Source organism: Podarcis liolepis, assembly GCF_965112155.1.
Source record: "Podarcis liolepis genome assembly, chromosome: 15".
Classification (NCBI taxonomy): Eukaryota; Metazoa; Chordata; class Lepidosauria; order Squamata; family Lacertidae; genus Podarcis; species Podarcis liolepis.
The window spans coordinates 19,021,913-19,034,244 of record NC_139566.1 but is presented as its reverse complement, the minus strand read 5'-3'; positions in this window follow the sequence as shown (position 1 = coordinate 19,034,244).

Sequence of the window (12,332 nt, the reverse complement as noted above, 5' to 3'; positions counted from 1 at the left end):
AGCAGTAGCACTGCCCCTGTCAGGTCAGTGTGTTGAGCAAAGAGGTTGGCACTGTGCATGCACACAATGGGAGCCAACCCTGCTCTTGCACAAATTTGATTGCTGCACATGCAACTCCGCTTTTCAATTATTTATTTCATTTATTTATAAAAAGTGGCAGCATCCAGCTTTTCTCTGTGGACAGCTGTCAAGCACGGCACAGCTGAGGACTGTGTAACTCTCCTCACTCTTTTTCTTGATGAGGAGAGGGACATCATTGAAGGGGAAGGTTTAGGTGTTCTCACACTGTAAGACATTTCCAAAGAAATCTCCCTCTTCTGCCAGGGGCAGGGAGGGTCCCTCCCAGCAGCCACCAGAAGTAGAAATCAGCAGGACGTTCTTGATTTTTCTGAAAGCCACCTGCTTCAGAAATGGGCACATTTATTTTGTCTTCTAAATTGTGATGGAGTTTTGATACAAGTCCTTCTCTTTCCTAGCGAACGAGAGGCATTTATTGAAGTTCAAGGACACATTCTAGCCAGAAAACAAAGGAGCCAACGCCTAGGGGCCAAGGGGTGTTTCCCCCACCGGGAAAATATTTGAGGAGGCCTCCCTCCCCCAAAGTTGACAGGCATTGCCATTCAAATGGTCTATATCTTCAAACATTGCTCTGATAAAAATTGGGGTGTCCTCTTCATCATCATCAACAACAACAACAACAACAATTTTATAACAGACACTGCTCCTGCAACACATCTTCATTTTTGTGGTGCTTGCCCTCCCACACAAAATACTTTGGCGTCTTTAATCCCTCGTGATTCAGAGAGCCCAAGTTATCAAGGTTGCGACATCAATGCCAGCGTTGGCATCTTGCCAACAGCGGTGTCACTGCCCTTGCCAGGACAGTCCTTGGAGCATAGAGGACTTTTTTTATTTTTCTGAAATCCACCTGCATCAGAAATGGGCACCTTTATACTGTCTTCTAAATAGTTTGGGGGTTTTGATACAAGTCCTTCTCTTTCCTGGCGAACGAGAGGTGTTATGAAGTTCAAGGAAACATTCTAGCCATAAACCAGGAGCCAACTCCTAGGGGCCAAGGGGTGTTCCCCCACTGGAAAAATATTTGAGGGGGCCTCCCTCCCCCAAAATCAACAGGCATTGCCATTCAAATGGTGTATACCTTTGAACACTTCTCTGATGAAAATTGGGGTGTCCAATTCTATTAATAATAATAATAATAATAATAATAATAATAATAATAATAAGCCAGCCATCTGACTGGGGTGCCTCAGCCACTTTAGGTGGCTTCCAACATAAATAAAAACATAACAAAACATAAAACATTACAAAACTTCCCAATACATTGCTTGCTTCAGATGTCTTCTAAAGGCTATATAGTTACTTATCTCCTTGGCTCGGGGGCTGCATAACTCTATACCCTCCAACATTTCTCTGGTGAAAATAGGAACTTCCTAAGGAAAAGTGGGACATTCCAGAATCAAATCAGAAACCAGGACGGCTTTTATAAATGCAGGACTGTCCCTGTAAAATAGGTGTGCTTGGAGGGTCTGATTGTGTGCACCCACTGCATCATGTGTCCGATTATGTGAGTTGGAGCTTACTTGCCCCACAATATTTTATTGAAGCTGGTACCTCTGCTAGGAAAAAGTATTCAACAAGGATTTGAAGTATGGCCCTTGTGGCCTGGTGAAAGGGTGTGCGGACGGGAGGGAGAGGCAAGGGACAGATCTGATTTCACATTGATCTGAGTATTCTTCAAGATGAAAGAACAACCCCCTATAGAACTGCATTCAATGTTTGTTCGACTCAAAGTAGGCCCATTTAAGTGACTAGAGATGACCAGTTGTCAAGAACTACTGGCCAGGCAGGACCTCCCAAGACTGATCCTCATCTACCCATTCCTACAAGTACTTCAATTTGCCAACCTGTCAGCAAAACCATTCAGTTCCTCCCTTGTTGAAGAAACAAGCTGTCTGTCAGGAAACTGCCATCGGAACAGGGGCAGGAAACAGAGGGGCAGTTGTGTTACAGGGAGCCTCTGAAAATCTTGTGAAGCAGTTCCTCTTCTGGTGATGAGGAAAGCCCCACCTCCAGTGGGGAAGAGGGGAAAGGACCAGAGGATGCTGGTGGGAGCCTCAGCACCGCTCCTGGCCAAGCTGGCCAGGAGGGAAGCATGCCCCTTCCGTTGCCCACCCTGCCCAGAAGTCTAAAGCGCAAAGAGGGAAGGAAAAGGCTGGGAGTAACGAGACTTTTCTGTTGGGGGAGGTCCAGGAAACAACCACTCCCGGATTCTGCTAGCGATTGAGGCAGATATGAACTTTGGGGTTCTGCACTGTAAATAGTTTTGCACCAAAATAAAACCTGTAAAAGACAGGTCGGAGTCCTGCCTGATTACCCATGAGCAACCACCCTTGCCATCTGACACTGTCAAACTTGGCGTAAGATGTCTCACTGAACAGATGGTCAATCTGGATGGAATTATGAAAAGCACCCTTTTCCCAGAAAAGGGAAATACCAGAAAATGGATCAGCCAATAACATTCCAAAATGATTTAAATCTAGGGGCTTTGACTCTACAGCACCTGCTCCATAAATACTTTATGAAATTTGTAAATCAGCTGGTGAAGCAATGTTTGCCCCCCTGTTAGTGGAGGATACCATTATCCGCCAGCTCCCTGAGATTTTCATTTTAACCTGTGAGTATGATGTTCCCCGAGACGACTGTTGTTCAAGAAGCGGCCAGAGGATGGTGGTGTGCTAATGACATGGTGTGTTCCCACTTGTGATTCCTAGCAATTGGCATTCAGAAGCATACAGCCTGCAATAGTGAAGAGAGAACATAACCATAGCCTCCTCCAGGAGAGGTGGGGGCAGGAGGAAGAGGTGTGGAAGCCCTTGACTACACCAGCCTAACTTATCTCTCCCTTCCCTCCTGCATAGGGAAGTTTTTAATATCTAATGCTGTATTGTTTTTAACATTTAATTGGGAGCCGCCCAGAGTGGCTAGGGAGACTCAGCCAGATGGGCGGGGTATAAATAATATAATATAATATAATATAATTAATTAAATTATTATTATTATATACATTCTTTCCTCATTTCCTGGCTGTTACATTGTCCTGCAGTTTACTGATTCTCTTCCAAGTCAGTCTCCAACCTGCCACCCCCCCCTTCTCCTGGTGCTCACTCATCAAAATCCAGCCACCCTCCTCAGTGTCCAGCCACTCCCTGACAGTTACCGGTAGTCATGATGCCCAATAATGGAACCTCTGGACTTCCCATTTGGGGATGGCACTGTGAACAGCATCTCTCGTCTCTCTCCAGAATAACAAGCTTTCAAACCACTGACTTACCAGACTGCTTGGATAAAGACTTATTCCTTTTTTTAAAATTGAATATTTATTGAGATTATACAAAAAATTACACATAAAGAAAAAACAAACAAAAACTAACAAACACAAGCTAGCAAGAAAGTTGACAAAAAAGCAACCTAGAAAGAAAGAAGAAGAAAAAAAGAAATAGGAAAAAGAAGAAGAAAAAAGATATTTTAAAAAAGAATAAATCCATTTTTCAGCATCTTTGAACTCATTTGCTTATTTCCTTGACCTCCTCACACCTCCCCTTTTGTATTCCCGTTTTCCAAGTCTTTTCAGCAAATCCTTACCCTCTTTCATTTATCTTTGCTCTATAACTTAACCTATTATAACTATACATTTTCATCCATATAACTATCTATATTTCTGCTTGGATAAAGACTTAAAGCATCAGGTAAATAAAACCTCCCACTAGATTCTGTTAAACTTCAGTTGCTTATTATCAGTTAGATATTACAGGTTTATAGACTAGATGGTAAATGCTCAGCTTATTTTCAGTTACTTCAATTTATTAACACAGTTGTTGTCACTGCTTAATACATTGGTTTTCAAACAAGGTGGTTGTTTCTGTCAGTTCCCCAGCCTTTTGACCATCCCATTCCTGAGGTACTCTAAATGGACAACAGACACAGGGGATCAGAACACCCCTCTTAAATGGTTTGGGAGTCTTCTTTTTCTAGAAGATCTCTCCCCTCCTGACTGGAATGAGACTCCAGTAGACTTACCTCACAGCTTCTACTTCTCCTGGCTCAAACTCAGCCCTCCAACTAACTCCTGCCTTAATACTCTCGCAGGACACTCCACACCAGGGGTCAGCAACCTTTTAAAGCCGTGGGCCAGTCCACTGTCCCTCAGACCATGTGGTGGGTTGGACTATATTTTTTTGGGGGGGGGGATGAAGTAATTTCTATGCCCCACAAATAACCCAGAGATGCTGTCAGGGAACTGCCATCAGTGCCGGAGGGAGAGAGCAAAAGCCAGAGGGATTCCAGAGAGCGTCCAGGGATTGGGAGAAGCAGCCCATCTTCTGGGGAAGAGAATCAGCGTAGCACCAGTGGAGAAGGGGGGCAGATGGGGGAAGCGGTGAGGCGGTCTCATGACTCCTTGCCTGGGACTAGCGGGGAGAATAGGGGTCCTCCGTTGCCCACGCCCTCCTTGCGCAGAAGGCTTTCACGCAGAGAGAGTAGGAGGAGACTAGGCATCAAAGAGCTTCTTTGCTGGAAGAAGTTTAAGAAACGCCCACTGACGGATTCCGCCAGCGATTGAGTCAGCCACGGGTGAGTGGCTGTCCAGACAGAAAAGGTTCACTTTGGCAACCCACCCAGGTGTTTTCACCCAGCCGGGGAGATAGACACCTGCTTAAAGGGAAGTATTCTTTCTGCACATAACTGTTAGTCTCTTTCTGCACAAAACTGCTCCATTATGGGGAAGCCTTGCTCCTCTTTTCTCTTGCTTTCTGAGAAATCTTGCTTGTAGGCTTTTCCCTGCTTTTGCACACACTGTACGAACCTGCTTTTCATGCCTAGCTGACCACATCTACAGAACTTGATTGTTACATTGTTTCATGTTATGATCAATCATTAGTAACAGACATCCTAAGTTCATGGAAAACAAACTGTACCTGCTCTCCATGCCTAGCTGACCACATCTACAGAACTTGATTGTTATATTGTTTGTGCCATATTAATCTCTAGTTACAATTCAATTAGGAGGCTTCATGCCTGTCTAGTTCTAGCTCCGATTCCCAGCCTTTACTCCATCAATGATAAATGATCACATGTAATCCCCACCTCTCACATGTAATTCCCGCCTTAGTACTTATGTTAACCAATCACAAGTTTCTTTGTGTATGTATCAACCAATCAGCCACAGGCCTACCTGTGGCAATGTTTGTAATATTCAATAAAAGAGGCTTTTCAGGGTCCGCCCAGACAGACGCCTCATGTTACACCTGCCTCTCTCGTCTCCCGTGATTTTTCATTCCTACACCTGCTTATGCACGAGCAACCCCTAGAACCATTACAGATGCATTTTAAATAAAAGCAAATATTCTGCTCATGTAAAAACACCAGGCAGGCCCCACAAATAACCCAGAGATGCATTTTAAATAAATAGACACATTCTACTCATGTACAAACACACTGATTCCTGGACCATCTGCAGGCCAGACTGGCAAGGCGATTGGGCCGCATCCGGCCCCCAGGCCTTAGGTTGCCTACCCCTGTTCCACACAGCCCTTCGTACTAAGCTCAGAGGCTCCTTTCTCTAGCTTTAGATTATTTTCCTCAGAGTGGATGTTTCTATGCAGAAGGGAATGAAAAAATATTTACTTTCATGTTGACATCATTCACTCTAGTTAGCTATAAGGTAGATCTCCTTTCTCCCACACTATTGGGATAAATGGGCCAATAATTTGTTGAAATTTTATTGACCCCCTTTACCTTTTGAAGCTCTTGGGTCAGTAAACAGCATCATTCTTGTGAATAGATTTTAGAGAGCAGACTTTACCTGTCGCAATCACACACCGACAGATGCTTGTACGTAAGAAAACAGTAAAGCTGGTTATTGTAGGAAATACTTGGAAGGAAAAGGTATCAAGTTCTAGACTTATGAACTAGACTTGAGAAGAAAAAGGCAGCCCTGCCTGCTCTTTTGTTGTCTCGGGATAGTTTGAAGGTGCTCCCTCATCTTAGACTCCAAGAGAGAAATAGGAGGAGGAAAAGGAAAACAGGCTGTAACCTCAGATGAAGCAGACTAATCAAGGAAGAGATGGAGAAGTCAGCTGAGAGGTTAAAGGCACAGGGATAGTCTGGGAGTCTGGGGGGCCTCACTCTGCCTTAACCCCATGCAAATGCCTCTTCTGGAATTCCAAGGTGATTTGATAAGGCTAAAAAATGGAGAAGAAACTAAAGAATTTGTGACAGATTGGTTTCAGTACTTTTGAATAAATGAGCTATTCAGGAAAGATGAAGAGAAAGGATTTGCAGGAGAAGAATCAGAATTTGGGATCTTCTTGGAATGGGAGACCAAAGACAAGTTGGTGAAGAAGGCAATGATTCATTGGGTGTCTTATTTTGGATACAGTATTGTCAGGGAACTGCCATCGGAAGGAAGGGAGGTGGAAGGGCTCACACAGGTGGGGAGAGACTCAGCAGCTGAAGAGGGAACCAGTAGGGGGAGAGGAGCTGAGCTGAGGGAAAGTGAGCAGGAGGGATGGCTCCGAGACACTTCCAGCGAGGGCAGTGGGGAGGTTTCAGGACCTCCTGTAGGGACACCCACTCCTCGCCGGAAACTGTCACGTAGAGAGTCCAGAAGACGTGTTTCCGTTAAGGAGCTTTTATATTGGAAGCGATTCCGAAAGCAGCCACTGTCGGAATCTGCCAGCGACTGAGGGAGCCATGTTTCAGGGGCTCCGTTACAGACAGAGGTTTGCAAACTTGATCAAACTCTGAGGGACTTGGATTTTACGCACAAGCAGCTCATCGTCCCATCACAGCATTCCGACAGTCTCTGTGAGCAGCTTGTGCAGGAGAAGGCATCATGAGCAACCCAGCCGGAACCGGAGAAGCAGGAGCTGGAGCGGGTCCAAGCCTGGAAGAAAGGTACCGGGCGTTGGAGGTCCAGCTAGCGCTGCAGACGGCGAGGCTCGAGGAGAGGAGGGCTCAAGATGCAGAGAAGGGGAAAACCGCCCCGCTCGCCAGAAAGTTGCCAGGATTGGTGCAGAAGTTTGGGGGGGAGCCCAAGGACTATCATGCCTTTAGGACAGAGATGCAATATGCCCTTAACCTGCAGTTTGATGACTTTCCCGACGAGGAATCGCAGGTGGCTTTTGTGATTGGGCATCTCGAAAAGGGGGCGAAAGACTGGGTGAGGCCCCTGATGGCAACAAACAATGACATCCTGAAGGACATGAGGAAGTTTTTTCGTGCCATGGATTTGATGTATTCCAGCGATATTGAGCAGGGAGTGGTACGCAGACAGTTAATGGCGTGCAAACAGGGGAGCCGATCTGTTCGTGAGTACTGGACTGAGTTTACCATGTTGATCCATAAATTGGGGTGGGATTTATCGGCGGAACCCATTCAAATGCTCTTTGAAGAAGGGCTTGCTTCGGCGGTAAAGGATGAACTTTCCCGGGCGCCCAGGGCAGAGTCTATGGACCAGCTGACCAAATCAGCGCTGACCATAGGAGCGCGCCAAGAGGCGAGAGCCTTGGAGAGGCGGGAAGGGAAGGGGGAGCGTTGGAGGGAGCTTCGCATTCCAGAGATTCCAGAGCCACCGTTCCCGCCGGGAGAGCCAATGGAAATTGGAACAGCGCGCGCGCGCGCAATTTCAAAGCCCAGTGAAGAGCGGAAGAAGGAGGGGAAGGGCGCCAAGAAATGTTATCTCTGCCAACAGCCAGGTCATTTTGCCAGAGTCTGCCCCCAAAGAAAGGAATGGCAAGGAATGGCGGGAGCTGTTGGGGAGAGGGAGGAAAAGGTACCGGAGCAAGTAAAAGCCAACGCCTGGCTGCCACCATCGGGGCACAGCAGCCAGGCCAAAGAGCAGTGAAAGTGCCCACGCCGGAACCTCCAAAACCCGCCCTAGTGATAGAGGTGTTCCTAGAGCTGCCTAACGGACACCCACTAAAGATAAAGGCGCTATTGGACTCAGGCAGCTCCTGCAATTTCATGAGTAAGGAGTTTGCTGCTGAGCACCAGATGCAGACTATCCCTTTAAGTAACCCTTTGCAGGTGACCACGATCGATGGAAGGGAGCTGCTGGGAGGAGAAGTCAGCCAGCAGACCGTCCCAATGATAATGAGGGTAGCAAGACACACTGAGCTAATAGCGTTTAATGTGGCTACCTTGGGAGGAGCTCCCATTATTTTGGGGATGAGCTGGCTAGCGTTACATGATCCGCTAGTGGGCTGGCATCAGAGAGTGGTCTCCTTTGGGTCAGCGCATTGTTTAGAACACTGCAAGGAGCGGGAGGCTCAAGGAGGGGCCAGAGCCACTCTAGCAGGGACAGAAGTAACGGAGAAGGGGAAGGTTCCCCAACAGTACGCCGACCTGAGCAATGTTTTCAGCGAGAGGGAGGCAGACAAACTACCCCCACACAGACCCTTTGACTGTCAAATCAATTTACTACCTGGGGCACAGCTCCCTGTAGGCAAGCTGTATGCCATGTCAGACAGAGAGATGCAGGAGCTAAGGGAGTTCATTGACAAGAACCTGAAGAGAGGGTTCATCAGAGAGTCCAGGGCGGTGGGGGGCAGCCCAGTGTTTTTTGTGGACAAAAAAAACACGGACAAACCCAGGCTTGTAGTGGACTTCAGGGCCGTGAATGCAGTGTCAGAACCAGTGACTTTCCCGATGCCCAGAATTGATGACATTTTGACAAGGGTCAGGCAGGGAAAGATTTTTACTAAACTGGACCTGAGGGGGGCGTACAACCTGATACGAATAAGGAAGGGGGATGAATGGAAAACCACCATGTTCACCCCTTTGGGGGCACCAGAAGAGAGACATGTCATCCCAGAGGACCGCTGGGTGTGTGGGGCGGCATTGTTGGGGCAAAGAGAACTGGTAGAGGAAACAGAGAATGATGAATATGCCCAGAATAAGCTCAGAGGTCTTAGGGGTGCGGGAGAGGAAACAGGGGGTTTCGAGGAAAGAAATGGAGCGTTGTATTACAAAGGGGCACTGTATATCCCCGAAGGAGACTTAAGGGGGAGGGTACTCAAGCAGTTGCACGACAGCCCCACGGCGGGGCATTTTGGACAACACAAAACCATGTGGTTGGTCACCAGGGAATTTTGGTGGCCTAAGGTGAGGGAAGATGTACGGGAATATGTAAGTGGGTGTGAGCAATGCCAGCGAGCCAAAGGGGAGAGGCGGGCGCCGGCAGGGCTATTAGAACCCTTACCAACCCCAGAACGACCTTGGGAGGCAGTGTCGATAGATTTTATGACTGATCTGCCAAAGTCCAAGGGGAAAACAGCCATCATGGTGGTGGTAGACCTACTAACAAAGATGTGCCATTTTGTAGCCTGCTCGCATGCAGTCACGGTGGAAGAGACAGCGAAGTTATTTGTAGAACACATTTTTAGGTTGCACGGGGTGCCATTGAGGGTGGTCTCAGACAGAGGAAAACAATTTACTTCCAGGTTCTGGAGGAAGCTCATGAGCTTACTGCAGGTGGAGGTCAACTTTTCGACTGCCCGGCACCCTGAAACCAACGGGCAGGCGGAAAGAGCAAACGGTGTCCTCCAGCAATACCTGAGGTGTTATGTCAATGACAGAGAGAATGACTGGGTAGAGAAGTTGGCGCTGGCGGAATTTGCCTACAACAATGCAGAGAATGTGTCCACAGGGATGAGCCCCTTCTTGGCTAATTATGGGTGTCATCCCAGGGCATTCCCAGGGAGAGGAGGGGAGAGATGGAGTGTCCCGGCAGCCGAGCATTTTGTAGAAGAAATGGAAGCAATCCATCGTCAGCTCCAACTCAACTTAGAAAGGGCGAAGGAAGAATACAAGAGGCAGGCAGACAAGAACCGAAGGGAAGGTGAAACCATAAGGGTGGGAGATCGGGTGTGGCTGTCAACCCAAGGGTTGCCGTTCAAAGGAGGTTGCAAGAAATTAAGACCCAGGAGGTTGGGTCCATTTGAGGTCATTCAACAAGTCAACCCAGTGGCTTTCAGGCTCCGGTTACCCAACCACATGAAACTGCATCCAGTATTTCACAGGTCGTTACTGTCACCGTATGAGGGGGGACGGGAAGGGATGTCCACTCGGGGACCGGTCATAGAAGAAAGGGAATGCAGCAGCCATGTGGCAGAAATCCTCGACGCCAGGTGGAAGGGGGATCAGGTGGAGTATTTGGTAGCGTGGGAAGGAGAACCGGAGTCAGAAAACACTTGGGTAATGGCAGAAGATATCAATGACGAGGTATTGATAGAAACGTTCCATCAAAGGTTCCCAAGGAAACCTCAGCCTGTGGAGAGGTTCCGGAGGGAATACTTTGGCACCACCAATGAAGAGGAGGAGTTGGAAGGATTTACGGATTCGGAAGGGGAAGGGGAGATGGACTCTGAGGAGGAGGAGTACTTCGAGACCCGGAACCGCAACAGGTGGAGAGAAGTGTTCGAGACATCAGAAGATGAAGGAAGTTCCTTCCGGGGTTTTGCCTCCTCACCGCCCATAGAGGAGGGGGCGGGAGGGGGTGAAGGGGGCCCTGGAGGGGAGGTGGATGTCAGGGAACTGCCATCGAAAGGAAGGGAGGTGGAAGGGCTCACACAGGTGGGGAGAGACTCAGCAGCTGAAGAGGGAACCAGTAGGGGGAGAGGAGCTGAGCTGAGGGAAAGTGAGCAGGAGGGATGGCTCCGAGACACTTCCAGCGAGGGCAGTGGGGAGGTTTCAGGACCTCCTGTAGGGACACCCACTCCTCGCCGGAAACTGTCATGTAGAGAGTCCAGAAGACGTGTTTCCGTTAAGGAGCTTTTATGTTGGAAGCGATTCCGAAAGCAACCACTGTCGGAATCTGCCAGCGACTGAGGGAGCCATGTTTCAGGGGCTCCGTTACAGACAGAGGTTTGCAAACTTGATCAAACTCTGAGGGACTTGGATTTTACGCACAAGCAGCTCGTTGTCCCATCACAAGTATAGAATTATCAGCATGGGAAAAATTATGGAATAACATGATGAAATTTTCATCTTGTTATGCAGTTAGAGAAAACATCCAAAAAATAACCTCTAGATGGCATTTAATGCCCAGCAAACAGGTTAAAATGTAGAAAAGAGGATCCAACTTATGTTAGAAATGTTTAGACAAGGGGAGCTCATTAATCCACATGTGTTGGCAATGCAAACTTGCAATAAATAATAATACTGGAGAATGATTTATGAAGAACTGAAGAATATGCTTAAATGTTCCTTCCCCAAGAAGCCAGAAGCATTCCAGTTTGCTATAATAGGACAGGGGATTCCAGATCAAGTAAAAAAACTTCTTCCTTTACGCAACAGCATGAGCAAGGGTGCTATATGCTAAAATGTGGAAGGAGAGGAAAATCCCAACCAAAGACCAGTGGTTGCTTAAACTAATAGAATATGTAGAATTAGCCACGATGACAGCCAAAATAAGAAATACAAAGAGATAAACAGTATCTAGCGACTGCGAACAACAAGAGGAGTATTTAAATAGAAGCAGTATAAATATAAATTTACAAGTAGAGATAAACATGAACACCAGTAAACACATGAATACAGTAAACACCAGTAAACAAAGAGCGAAAACATTGCCTCAAGACCTCTTTTATGTTGTTCATAAAGTTCTTCTGAAAATGGGGCAGGAGCTTTAAGGACATAGCCCCAACCTTAAATTCTTCTGGAATGTTATCAGCACTGATCCATTTTCGGTATTTCTCCCGCAAATTAGGAGGGAGAGGAGCGCCTTTTATCCACATTTATCTCCTTCCCAGTGATATATGTCGAACCAAATTTAACAACTCGTTTCCTGAACAAGAGAGGAACTGATTGGTTTTGCTGATAGGATGGCAAATCAAAGTCCACTGTTTGTAGGAATGGGTAGATCAGGATCTGAGCTCGCAGTCTTGGGAGATCCTCTCTGGTCACAGTTCTTGACAAATAGCTGCAGCAAATGTGCCTCCACTACTGTCCCCAGCAATGGCAATGCAGTTGGGGTCCACTCCGTATTCCTCTGCATTCTTCAGAAAGTGTATTGCAGCAGTTCAACAGTCCAGCACAGGAACTGGATAGGCCCCTAGCAACTCCACTTTTCATTTATTTATTTATTTCATTTATTTATAAAAAGAGGCAGCATCCAGGTTTTCAGTTTTCTCTGTGGACAGCTGGTCAAGCATGGCACAGCTAGGCGACCCCCCCCAAAAAAAAACCTCCCCACAGAGGCGCCCTTCCCCCCGGCTGACATTTCTGCGCGGGGGAAAGGAAGAGGCTTGAGT